The sequence below is a fragment of the Patagioenas fasciata genome, chromosome 4 (assembly GCF_037038585.1).
Source record: "Patagioenas fasciata isolate bPatFas1 chromosome 4, bPatFas1.hap1, whole genome shotgun sequence".
Taxonomy (NCBI): domain Eukaryota; kingdom Metazoa; phylum Chordata; class Aves; order Columbiformes; family Columbidae; genus Patagioenas; species Patagioenas fasciata.
Window position 1 is genome coordinate 74332731 of NC_092523.1, and position 14032 is coordinate 74346762.

A 14032-nucleotide genomic window follows, 5' to 3' on the forward strand; every position below is an offset into this window, starting at 1 on the left:
TCAAGTTGCACCAGGGGAGGTTCAGATTGGATATTAGGAAAAAAGTTCTTCACAGAAAGGGCTATCAGGCATTGGAACAGGCTGCCCAGGGCAGTGGTGCAGTCACCATCCCTGAAGATGTTTGAAAGGTGTTTAGACGAGGTTCTCAGGGACGTGGTTTAGTGCTGGAGTTCGGTTATTGTTGGACTCGATGACCCTGAGGGTCTCTTCCAACTGAAATGATTCTAGGATTCTATAATCCTAAACGCTCTTTGTGCTCTACTGGCCTGAGCAATGACAGCCAGGGAGCTGCACATTCAATACACAGGGTGCCGCTGGCATCGTTAGTGGCTTCAGCTTCGCTTTTGGAGAGCGGCGGGTGCTCAGAAACCTTTGATGTGTGCTCCTGGCCTTATTTACGGATCTTGTAACTCTCAGTTCATTGTGCTATACCCTCCCTATTTTCGATCTATAATTATTATTTTGGCTAATTATTGACTCTTTTAAAGTGCAAATTATGGACACCAGAATTTTTGTAATTCATGAAAGAAGAGAAAATATGCATGAACTAGATCTTAGGGTGTATTTAAAATAGGAGCATATTTCAGACAACAAGTAAATTTCAGAGCAATTAGAGTATTTAATATGAACTTTCTAGGCCCAGAACCCTGAGGGGAATAAGAAAGCCAATTAAATTAGATTAAATAATCATGCCTAAATATAAAAGTGTAACAGAACCCAATTGTTAAAGAACAACACTATTAAATGATGATGGAATAGTTTAGTTTAGATGTTGTCAATGCAACAGGTGACTATTTTATTGTTGAACAACAGTATCGATATTTTTTTGAACTTACCCGATTTAGGCTCTAAACCCACCTGGTGTAAGTTACAGGAGCTGTCAATTAGAATCCAGTGGTTCACTTCTGCGGATGTGCTGGCCTAGTTTTTCAAACACTCTCCATTTATTTTGTAGGAGGAATGGGGCTGTCAGGCAAGCTGTTCACCAGAGCATCTGGAAACGTTAGCTTTATGACAACTGGTTTAATGCTGTCTAATGTGGGGATAAAATTTGAAGCAGGAGCTCACTGAGCCCATTTTGTACAGATTAGTGCTAGTCAGGTGGTTCTCTCACGTTGTCTGCTACTCCTACCTCTTCACACAACCAAACCATCTCTTTTGGGAGCAGTTATTTTCCATGTCAGACATATCTCATTAACCCTTTCTGCACTTTCTGCTTTTCTTCAATACAACAAAGGGGATGGATTAGCAAACACACAACCTGTCGACCTGGAAAGCTAACAGTGGCATCCTACAAAACCCATCTTTTCCCTTCTAGGGTGTCAGCGGAAGCAAAGGGCCTGAGGATGAGGGCCTTTTTCCTAAAGAAAACTGGAGGTTGGCTTCCAAGGTGTATTTGCTTGTTGTCAGTGTAAAACTGGAAACCTCTTTGCCACCAGCGATAATTAGGGAGATAGTAATCTCTAATGGCACATTAGTAATGTGCTGTGTTTTGCATGGGCCAGCAAGTTGTCACCATATTCTCTTTACTGCACCAAAAGAATGCTTTGTTCACAATTTAAGACCAGTTCTTGGTATGTTGACCCTCCTTGCTCACTTTTCCACATGGTCCTCTCCTTACCTCTCTTTTTATGGAATTCCCGATCTACTTGTACAACTGTTCATTTGATCATGTGGGAAGTTCCACCAGAGTGAGAGAGAGCGCTCAAATGAGTAGGGCTCAATGACCCCTAGAAAGCATCCCGCTTTACTTTCCTCACCCTTTTGTCCTGCTTCCAGGGATGTCTCAGGTCCCACGAGGACTCTGCTGCTCCATCACCCTCTGCTTATGGATCCTTCTAGGGCTGTCCTGCACTATAAGCTTCAATTGAAAGAGATTGTTTACACTCATATTCACTTGCTGTCATGCTGACCAAGACTGGCAATTCTAAGAGGTGAAGGAAGGAAAATGAACCTGTGTTCAAGTTTGGGATACTGCAGAGAGAAAAATATGGTGATAGCTGAGGAATATACAGCTCCCTTTAAGCCAGAGCCACAATACTGTTTCTATGAGCAGTGATGGATATGTGTTTCATTTAAATCAGGATCCAACCTCAGGTGCTGCTTGGATGCAACACACAGGATTAGGTCTTTAAATGTGGGAACAGAGTGAGAAACTTGGGACTAGAAAGTGCCAGAAAGAGCAGAAAGAAGAGGAGGTCCTATGATCCATTGTTTCTCCGGAGCTCTTTTTTTTTTCTTAAAAATCCCATTCCCTTTCCTCGTTAACTATGTGGCATGTATCACGATCTGATTATACTCATTTATATCAACATAACCTTCCACAACATGGACCTGTGTAAATTACATTATGAGAAACCGTAGTTCATTTCCATTTCAGTGGAGCTTGTTAAACAAGCAAAATTATTTTGTAGCAAAGGGAAAAACAATTTAGTGGAATGCACTCCTAGCATAGAAAGTACATAACATCGTATTTGGGTTGAAACTTTTTCTGTCAGAAATGTCATAACCCCGTAAGAAAGAGAATTAAAATCCCGTTATTTTAATTTACATCTAGCCACAAGATAAGTAAAGTTATCATTGAAATTCTAATTAAATAGGATGATTGACTAAGGTAGGACATCAAAGAAGAGAAGTGAATATGATAAGTCAAAGTCTTATTAATTAGTCCGCGTGGAAGAAATTCCAGGGACGTCAAGCTGAGGCTGCTGCAAGGAGAAAAAAAGCAGACAAGAAAATGTGTGTTTCTTTGAAGTTAGGAACTGAGATAGTGATGGAGGTAATTGTGTCTGACTGGATCCAGTAATGAAGAGCCATAAATCAGACCTAGGAATCGGAGGAAAGATTCTAGTAACGAATGTGGCTGCCCCCCTGCTGCGAAGAAACAGAATGCAGAGCTGACTAATTGACCCAGTCTATCTCCCAGTAGCTCACTGTTATTATTTATTAATTTTTAATTTCTGAATTATTTACGTTCTGGGAAATTATTTTTGACAGCCTGTTAGGCGTGCCAAAGTTAATGGAGGATGAAAGGACCGGTACTAGAATTAGCAGGGATGTAGTCACAGGCTACTGAATTTAATGATTTTGGAAGGGAAAATTGATTTCACATGGCGTGTCACTTTATACTACTTTAGGGATACACCAGCTATTTGATTAATTGAGGAATAACCAACTCAAAGTATATTTGAAGTGTAAATGAATCATAGTGCTCAGCTGTTTATTTTTCCTCTTTTCTGATGAGAACACTGAGTTTGCTTAAAGTTGCTGATTAAAACCAATACAGGTAGGCCTCACACTCACACCTGCTTACTTTCTCGTGCTTTAGAAAAAACAATAAAAAATCTCACCATCTGGAGGAGACATGAGATTCTCCATCTCCCTTGGGATAGAGTTGGTGCTTCCCACACAATGCCTAATTAAATGAGCTTTGTGCACACTCCCCCTTCCCCTGCAGAAAGGATTTAAGCCGGAGCCGGGCACTGAGCACGCAGCCAGGACATGAGTTCTGCTTGGTGGCAGCTCCCAGCTGTTTTTCATCCCATCCCCAAGATGAAATTGGGATCCCTGGCCTGCAACTTCTCCCATGTCGAACGTCCTGGTGCAGCGGTGTTATACTGATCCACCCATCTACAGTGTGGGGCTCTGCACAGCTTTTCCAGGCTGTGAAAACTATTTCATCCTCAGTGCCAAATGCAAGGTAAATCCTGTCTACTGCTCACGTCTAAGCCTTCTGGCCATCCAGGCATCAAGGGCCCGGAGGAAATTTTTTCCCGGCAATGTGTGTAATGCTATAGGCAACTCACATCTCCAGAAACACACTGGAAACATCTCCAGAGCTGCCTGGGATCATCACCTGTCTGCTCCTTCTCCCACCACCAAGACAAGGGGTTTCTCCTGCCATACGGGGTGGATGTGCCTCCCTGCATCCTGTGCCTGGATCGAAGGGGCAAAGCACCCTCGCTGACACGCTTTCCTATGCCAGTCTTGGGTAAATGACTTCATTCAGGGCCCTGTAATCAGCTGTGGGGGCACTGATAGTGATTACCATGACTTTGGGTGTCCACAATGTCAGTGTGTTTGGGTGGCTCAGTGTGACCTCCCAAAGTCTTCACAATCTAGTTACCCAAGCGCTAGTCCTATCTGGTCAAAGTCCAACTTTCCCAGTTTTAAAATGAGAGTCATTAATGTTACCATTTAATACAATCTTAGGGATTCTGTGAAGAGGATTAGTATGCAATCATCTATTTGCAGAAGCTTTGGGAGAGCAGTAGACACGGAGTGGCTGCTCCTTTCCACAGTGCTGCTTACCACAAGAAATGACTCAAAACCATCTGCCATGAATTGACATAGAGCTCATGAACAGCTCAGAAACGTATACACTAGGCTCCATTTTGAGTGCAATAAACAATAAAACTCCTTTGAATTGATTTGGACCAAACTATTGAGTGTGAGGTTAAGTGTCGAAGAGATCTGGTGTTTTGGACATTTTGCAGTTGCTTTGTTCTTTAAAATAGGAAGAGTTACCTACCATGGCAAATGTTGACCATACTGGGGTGAAGGGAGAGGTAGAGAATAATGAAATGTCAATTATGCATCAGAGTACCTTTAAAAATAGGTTTGTGTTCATGATTTAAAGATATATGAAGAGGTACAGGATGGTTTTGCTGCTTAAGTTCTCTAAGGGTTTTATAATTAATTTAAACATATTTTTCTGAGTAGTTCAGGAGCACTAGGAACATTTCTTTGTCATATTTTACTCATGGGAACATGCAAGGCTAGCCTGGGTTTTTCTGTTACTTTTTGGATTATACCAGTGGCAATTAGTGATGCAAGGATGATTGGCTACAACAGGGTATTAAAGGAGACGTGTGACCTGTGGCCTCTGCTCCAGGGATTGCTACTTTATCACTTTTTTGCAGCGTGCACAGACTGGACTGGCTCCTAGAACAAAAACCTGAAGTAAAAACTATTCTTTTCTGTGTCTCCCAAATCCATGAGAGATTTTTAGTTTTATTTTGTGATTGTTATTAAAATTTCGTAAGAAGAAATACTGCGCATTATATTGTTAAAACAACACAAAAGGCAATTTTCAAGATTGCCCATTTTGTTTGTAATGAAATTGTATCACAATAAAATCGTATCACAATAAAATCGTACACTCATTGCCATGCAATTCTGAAGAGTTCAAATCACCAGCCACAGAATGGAGCGCCCCGAATTTCATAGCAAATGTTTTATATATTTAGATGATGGCTTTAGAAACAGTGAGTCACATCGTCACATGTTACAGAACAATTGAGTAATTTATGCTGCTTGAAGATCTGCCTTACATTTTTTAGATGGCCAATGGAAAGCCAAATACCTTCTATAGTACATGTAGAAATTAACCCTAAAATGTTTACATTCAACAAATGAAACTTCAGTGTTTGGATGAAGATGATTTAGCGTGCTCTGCTGTTCTATACTGGAATTAATCCATCACAGTTCTGGCCTCTCCCTATTTCAATATTAAAACAAAAGGGGTATGCTTGCAGTGCAGCACCCTGGGAATTCAGCTCAGAAGTCCAATTAACAACAACTAATTCCCCATACTGCCTATTTACCCCTAAGAGCTGGCTAGATATAATAAGTCATGCATTTTGCATTTAGGCTTTTAACACCCAGAGGATAATAAAAATCTATCCTGATCACTTTTTATTTTCATCATATGAAGACAGAAGAAAGCATCCCTCCTTCTCCTTTAATTATGTGTATCTGTATCTCAGCGCTAAGGCTACGAAAGGAGCCGTCTCCTGCTGTGAGTGCCCACCACACTTCTCCATGGACACCTTCCTTCTTCAAGGGGACAAGAAGGTAACAGAATCCATTCGGATGTGTTTTCTGTACTGATAAGTACATCTCAGAATGATGTAGGATTATTCACCTTCCAATGATGATCTGCTCATTCACTGAACCAGGTTTACTGCCCTTTAGACTGTCACGCTGTGTTATACGCAGTGTATACTCCCCTCACACTGGTTTTCTCTACAGAAGCTACCAAGGCACTGCGCTGCTGGGACACAGTTTAAAAGCTGCAGCTGTAACATATTGTAAATGATTACGTTCATGCTATAACATGCTAAATATCAAGCAAACACTTCCAATAATTAGAATGATCGTTTGCAACTCAATTTTGGTTACAGTGGAAGTCAGGCTTGAACCAAATTCTGCAAAGATAAAAGCCCAGCACATTGCTGCACACCTTAAATGTGAAAGGGAGAGAAATAGAGAGGGAGAGAGCTTATGTACAAAAGAGGCTTTGGATATTCCTCACTAGGTACAACCCAAACTGTACATCAGAAATTAGGGACACATGAAAATATCTAGCTATTTGTCCAGATACTCTTCTAGAGGTACCCATATACGTCTGTATTTATGAAGTTTTGCAACGAACAAACAATGCCATTAAACACAAGATCGCCACGGCTGAAGGGAATCGGAAAGAAAAATGAAGTGGTTTGAGAAAACAATGGAGCATATTAAAAGGTAAAGCAAATCACACTCCTTGATAGCAACACAAAATGTGACGCTGCGCTGGAAAAACATGCCTGGATCAATGTTGGGTAGTGGTGCCTGCAGAGCAGCACGTTACTGTACAGAAAGCTGCCTACAAAATATTTCTGCAACACTGTACTTTGCTGTGCATGGCAAAAGCCCCAGAAGGTGTTATTTTTTCATGAAGCTGTGATGAACTTGGCTTACGCTTGGGATCAGATTGGCTGCTGCTTACGGTAGTTTCTGAGCTGCGTATTTGCAGATTCGAGGCCGGATTTTCGGAGGGGCTGGCAGCCAGCTTTCCAAACGCTCCGCTGCCAAGCTGCGGGCCAGGCTTCTCGCAGGTCCAGGAATCGGAACGACAGAACCGAGCACTTCTGAACACCCCAGATTAATTGGCTGATTCCTCTTGTAGCAGATAGGCCTGTGACAGAAGTTGAGACAGATGAGCGCAGTTTTCTGACACATTCAGATGTGAATTTTAGTACCTGTCTGTACAGAGCTGGCAGGCGCAAGCAGGGGCCTCCTCTGAACTTCTGAGGAAAAGCATTGGCTGCATCTCGTTCTCCAGCAGATTTTTAGATCACTCTGCACCCTCCTTCCTGTGAACAACAAAAAGAGCAAAAGTCTGACAGACTGATCCCAAAACAGGGCTCTGTGGAGAGCAACACAGAACCTACATTTGCCTGATACCCCATGGTCAAACTTCCCGCTCACCAAGAAGCAGAGAAGGATGGGGGCACTAATGATTCTCTCCTTTCTAAAGCCTCTAGATTTTAAGTGCTTCAAGGAGATCGAAAGGTCAGCATTACATTTTGACTAAAGAGACACTTCCAACTTATACTAAGCTTAGAGCTTAAGGTTTTGTAGCAGGCACGTGTAGGTGGATGGGACCTTGTATTTTGGGTGTAAATATCCCTTTGCAGCAGGATGAGGACAAATATCTTTGAGCTGAGAACAGAAGGCATCAAAAATTAACTCGATTAGAAAAAAAAGTAGTATGGTCCGGTCTAGTTCTGCTGCTAAGTGAATAAGAAACGCAGATATGAGATACTGTGTAGCTTCCCAAATGTGTTACAGCTCATCAGTTAAGTTTGGTGAGTAAAGAAGCTTGTTTGCTTGTTTGTTGTTTAATGTGGTTTTAACAGCGATAAAAAGCCAGGCTAAAGTCCTGTTTTAAAGAGCTGACTAGAGACTATAGTGAAAGAAAAGGATACCTCAGGTAAGCTGGCACAGGGGCTAAGCTGCACCTAGTAAATGCCTTTGCCTCTGGTTTTACTTTATAGTAAATACATATAGAAGGTCAAGCTATCTTTTGTTTAATGTATGGTCCACTGCAGCTGACTGAGGAGTAGCTAATTACTTTGAAGGAGCAGAGAGATTTCCTGCAGCTCATTTTGACTATGATGGGAGCCAGATCTGCACCAAATTTTCCAAGGGGAGAGCCTAAAAGACAGCACCTCACAGTAGCTTTAATATACACTAGCCCTATCCAGAAAGAGTATCACCCAGAAATGCTCATTCTCAGTGAAACGATGGGAATGCGAATCCAGATCTTCAGCTGATGAAAACCAGCTCCCTGAACAGAGCTATGCTGATTTATAATAGCCGAAGTTCTGACCCCATGAACCCTGCACGAATCAGCTGCAGCCACAGAAATCTTCTGCAGTAAAGACACAGCTTTGTTTGGTCTCAGCTAAACCAAAAACTGTGTTTCTGCTGCAGGTTTCTCTGCTGGCTTTGCAATATTCATTCAAACAAGCCTTTCAAGGGAGCAGGCCAAAGAAATCAAAGTGAAAGGCAGAAATAGCCACGGTTTTCTTATTGTTATTCCTAGAGCAAAAAAGAGCGAAGCCAACCTCAGATAACCAGCCCTGTGGCTTCAGATACATTTTGAGTGCAATGATGGTGCCTCTTCCCGGGGTTCGTGGAGCAGGTGAGAGGTGCTTCCTGAAGTTTTAGCATTAAGTATATATGGTATGTAACACGAGAGATACAATAAGGCCATGCTACTGCACTGGAGATAACAGAGTGTGGAACAGCGCTGGAACACAAATTGAAAACTACTTGTTAAACAAGGTTAATTTGTTCTTCTGCCACAGTGTAAAATGGCTTCAAACACTTCTAAACTAGGTCATTTGACTGCTCCAGAAATACATGGTGCTAGGCAGCTGTCTTTAGCAACAAGTTTATTGGAGAGTTTGATTGCATCCCAAAAGCATGCTAGATATTTCTGACCATATCAAAGAAGACTCAGCTATATTATCAAGGCGCACTAATGAGGTGGTTTGTTTAATTGAAATACTTTAAGTTTCCATGTAGTACAGCATGAAAAAATCATTATTTTCATTAGATGAGCTACTCGTTAGCTGAAAATCTAAGTTACAAAATATCACAGTGTGAGATAATAAATACATTGTAAAATGCATTAAATCCAGGTTATTAAGAAGAATTTCTATTTAAAATATATAGCCATGTAATTTGAGCATACTTCCTAGTATTAGGAATCAGGTTTGGTTCTTTAAAAAATATAGCCCAACGCAAAGGACCTCGTCGTGCTCTCATTGCAATCCCTGTCAAAATTCTGACCCGTTATAGCTTGGATAAATGACTTGGTTATTCTGTGTCACAATTCTGTAGCAATAGTTTTTGTGTGTAGCTGCTAGAAGTTCTGTGACTCACCTAAAGGGCCTGATCTTGGCCTTTCAGTTAATCACTGCTCTGTTTGATGCAATCATTAACAGCAAATCAGGAAGCACTTTATACCTTGTATTTTAGGGTCAAATGTTGACCTAAAAGTGCAAGACTTGGAGAATTCGTGAGTTTTATGTAAGAGCATGCAACTTTATGGGACACCTTCCACGTCTTTGGTGAGAAGTAGTTTAAGTACTGTACTGATCTCCTCGAGGGGTTGCAATTTGAGTCCATGATGAGTTTGGGTGAAAAGGGGAAAATGGCTGGAAAGGACAGCTGGAGCTCATCCAGTCCAAACCCTCTGTTCAAAGCAGGATCAGCTGAAACAGTTTGCCAGGACTGTGTTGAGTTGGCTTTTGAATATCTCCAGGGATGGTGACTCCACACGCTCTCTGAGCAACTTGTCCCAGTGTTTGGCCACCCTGATAGTAAATAAGTTTTATCTTGTGTTTGAATTGAATTTCTTGTATTTCAGTATTTCCTGTATGTCTGGCTCTGTGTTCTTTACTCTTCCTCACGCAGTATTTATGCAGATTGATAAGCTCCCCCTTGAGCCTTCTCTTCTTGAGACTACATGACCTCAGGGTCCTAATCTGCATATGGAGATCTCTTCCTGATCACTAGCATTTAAACATTGATCTGAGATGAGGAGGAAATTGTATTTTAGTTACCAATTCACCAATCGGCTTGGTCCGTGTGGAAAAAGAGTAATGTAAGACCCTGGTGCAACTATTGTTTTGTGTAGTTTAACAAGAGGGCCAAGTTTTGTCCTTCTTCCCTGCCACATCTTTTCTATATCTTAGATTAATGAGGGTGTTTCTTCCTCAATTCTCACATCAATGGTTCCTTCCTAACATTGCTATGCATATGCTAAGGGACCTTCTGCCTCATCTCACTTGTTCTGTTTCTCTTTCTCCTCACTTGCTGAGGGATTAACCCACCACCACTGTGAAGGTGTCTTTACAGCACTACTCTGTCACTAATCTAGCCAGCATGGGTCACCACGGTTGTGCAGAAAGAGCCCCAAGGTTTAACAGCCACATCTTAATTCCTGAGGAGTCCTGGGCATGCATTCAGGTTGCCTCCACATGTTGGCATCCAGTGTTGTTGACACATCTTCACGGCTATTGCTGTCCCTGTCAGCTAGAGCCAAGTCAGTGACACTGAACGGTGCCATGGACACGGGAGGAGATACAGCAGGACTGCTGAAAGATCCCCTTAGCCAGCAAGCCAGCCAGCGATTCAGGAGAGCTCACAGATTACAGATGGTGCAATAATCTCACAACTGGCCAAATTTGGAGCCTGAGCAACACTTACATGGAGATGAGCATACATTAAAGGCTGCCAATGTGAGAGCAGAGAGGGCCAATATTGAGGCTTGCCCAGGAATGGGCACGCTGCCCCACACAGCCACCTGCTGAGATCATTCATGCCAGAAATGCAAGTAATCCTGGGAAGGCAGGTGCCTGGGGGGGATCAAGTTGTTAGTCAAAACCAAAAAAGAAATGCAAAAACCCAAGCCCAGGCCCCCTTCATACACCTGGCAAGAGCCCCTCTGCAGTCAGCCCACGAACTGTGAGCTGCGGAGGTTGGAGGGGAAGGGATGAGAGCTGCACCTCACGCTCCTGCCTCTTCCCTCAGTTGTGAAAACAGACTTTCCTTCCTTTGCAGAGACAGAGTTGCACATCGTTGGGTTATCTCTTTCTCCTTTCTTTTTATGTGGGTTTTGTTAAATGTTTTCAGAAGCCTTTCCTTTTTTTCTTTTTTCCTACTGGGGCCAACGGGGATGCGTCTTGCAGATTAGTAGTACTGTTAGCTCTCTTTAATAGGGCTTTTCTTATCCCATTTAAGTAGAATAAAGAAGCTTCATTTGTTAGCTTAAAAAAATCAAGACTTTAATTCTTGATCATTGCTCCCAAGAGAACCCAGTTGGAATTCTCTCATCATCGCTGATCAAGCCTGAACTTTTTTTGTTTGCTATTCAATTTCCTTTGCTTTCATCATTTCAGAGCACTAACAGGCTTTCAGCCTCGCTGAAACAGAGGATGGGGCTTCAACCATATTGTAGTGAAGTCCCTGTAGCAATGGAAAACTGCTACATAGCATTTAGCTATGTACTCTCCCTTCCACAAAACCTGCATTTACAATGAATTAAAATTAACTTGCTGGCTATTTTGATTATAATAATAAATATTCCATATGGCTCTTTCTTCTTTTATAGTATTTATTTGTTGCAGAGATACTGTCAGTCAATTTCTCTGATTTCAGACCAGAGAGAGATTTTATCTCAGACCAGTGAATAAATCTTTCCGATTATTAAATTTCTGTACATCAACATCTGGAGCCACGACTAAAATGATATGCATGGAATGAAGCTTTCTTACACTAAGGATAAACCTGCTCTGATGTTTCATAAATGGTATTTTTTCTTAAGAGGTCCCAAGTATGAGTTTGCAAGGGAGATCAGCACAGTGAGCAAGTCTGCAAAGCAGTTTTCCATTTAGCATACTGTCCATCCAGGCCCTTTCTCTGGTTGCCTGTGCCTCCCATCTCCTAAATACAGTGGGGAGATGCCAGAGTGGGATTTTCATGAGCAAAATCCTTCCTAGATTTGCCCTGTGAGTGCTCCTGAAGGGTGAATGTTAGCCAAGCTGTTAGCCCTTGCACAGGGCGAAAGATACTGTGATAAACTGGTTGAGTATATTTGAGTATAAGCCATTATGTCACCATTTAATAAAAAGAAAGCCAGGCAAAGCCTATCTACAGGCTATCATTTTTGTCCTTCGGGGTCCTTGTAATTTTCTGTATGGTCAAAACCCAGTTTTCAGAGAGGGTCTGAACAAGACAGCAAGGCCCCGAAGCAGTCTGTCTGCTCAGCCTCTGCTGCTTTTCAGCTTAGTTTCTGCATTCATCTGTGTTTCTACGTTTCTCCTAGGTGTTTTACGGCTCACATGCCTGAAGGAAGTCATCAGCATCAGTTTGGGGGGCATTAAAGATGTTTACCTGGCAGAAACAATGCAAAATACATGTTCCTTCATTCACAGCTGGCAAAGAGGAGACTCTGCTGAAAATTCAAAGGCAGGTAGTCCTTTGCCACACAAAAACAGACACGCTGCTCCTCTAGCACAGAGTGGTATGTGGATCTACCTCGATCCAGCTGGTACCACCCAAATGCCCCAGATTTTCAGCGCTCGAGGTCTGCAGCCAGCTTGTGGTTTCTCCTTGGAGGGCTGGGCTGTGGGAAGAGAGCTCTCTGCACCTTGCCAGTGGATGGGAACAGCTGCAATTTCAAACATATAAATATTTTTTTCACCCCAAGCAGTTTCCAATTAATGTGCAGATGGAAACCATGTAGATGGTCTGTGGGAGAGAATCCTTGCTTGGCAAAAGACGAATTATTGCTTTTATGAAATGCCATAAGAGCTCCAGTGGCAAAGTGCCTTGCTTTTTAAGATCCCAGCTCCGCGTTCAGGGAGCTCAGATTTGTACTGAAGGACTAATGTGGCTGGAATGTAAAAACCTGTCATTTCATAAGATAGCCAGGAAAATCCAACTTTTGTAAAAATTATACCATTTGTATATAAGGGAGGGAAAAGTAAATTTTGCAGGGGGGAGAGCCTGTCACAGGTCAGCTGTCAAGGGCAGGAGAGAACTGAGAAACATCAGTGGGCACCGAGCAAAATAGCGGGGACATGAGGAAAGCCCAGGAAAGGGCACCTTCCCTCTCATTTGGAATCAGCATCCAGAATAGGTGGCATTTTCTTGACAATTCATCTTCACATCCTCACAGCTTTATCCAGAACACGTTGTTTTTCAGCTTTAAACTCCATAATGAAGAAGATGTTACAGTTGGATAACCTTCATTTAAAAAAATGATAGGTCATGCCTTTTACCCTGCTGGCCCTTACATAGCTGCAAGTGCTATAGACTTCTGAATATCATTCTTTTACTTTGGAAGGATGAGAGGAGACTGGAGAATCCTGGCTTTAGGCACCTTGGATTTAAACATTTTAGACTTTAATTTTTTCTCAAGTTTCACTGTCTATAAATCAAAACCAAATTCAATCTTTGCTTGTCCATTGTGATGTTTGAGATAATTACCTGCACATAACTACTTTGCAAATAATTACTTTGAAAACAATTATATATAAAGCCTTTAGAGATCTTTGGATAAGAAGTGGTAGAAAAATACAGGACACGATAATATTTTCTATCTTTTTTTCTCTTAACATCACTATAATTTGTTCTGTTTCTCTATGCATTTCCACAAATATTGCCAAAGAAGGAACAATATTGCCAAGGAATTATGTTGCCACAGACTGTTTTTGAAGTCAAGAGGCAGATTTTCTTCTGAGTTCTTTTCTTATTAGATAAACGCATTGTCATTCTAGTTTCCAAGCATGACTAGTATAGCTAATTGCTCTTTCATCCACTGAAATTGGAGCTGATTAGGTCAGGGTGAAAGTAAAGGGTTTTTGCCATATTGTATGTGGAACACATGGTATGTGGAACCTACAGAGCAGCTTCCACCTGGCACCATCATGTCCCAAAGGGATTATTTTGGGTTATCATAACAGGTTGATTATTAATTGGGTTATTAATATCACAGGTTCTCCTTCAGCATATCCAGGGGATTGCATGGTTAATTCATGGCTATTTTGCCTTAATGTAAATAATCCATACAGTAAATATGTCAAAAAGCACACTGATATGCTTTGCAAATGAAAGTGCATTCCGAACTGAACATATGGGCTAAAAGAAGTTATGATTTTCTCAGGGATAAAACTCTAAGCTGAACTGT

At 41.7% G+C, this 14032-nt stretch overlaps 1 long non-coding RNA gene across 1 annotated transcript in view; it reads right to left on the reverse strand.

The window, feature by feature from the left end:
- Positions 1-5107: 5107 nt before the first annotated feature.
- Positions 5108-14032, reverse strand: part of LOC139827850 (uncharacterized) — an 86988-nt gene continuing 78063 nt past the window's right edge. The window contains exon 3 of the long non-coding RNA XR_011738918.1: positions 5108-7139. This is a non-coding gene — a long non-coding RNA (uncharacterized lncRNA). The remainder of the gene's footprint in view (positions 7140-14032) is intronic.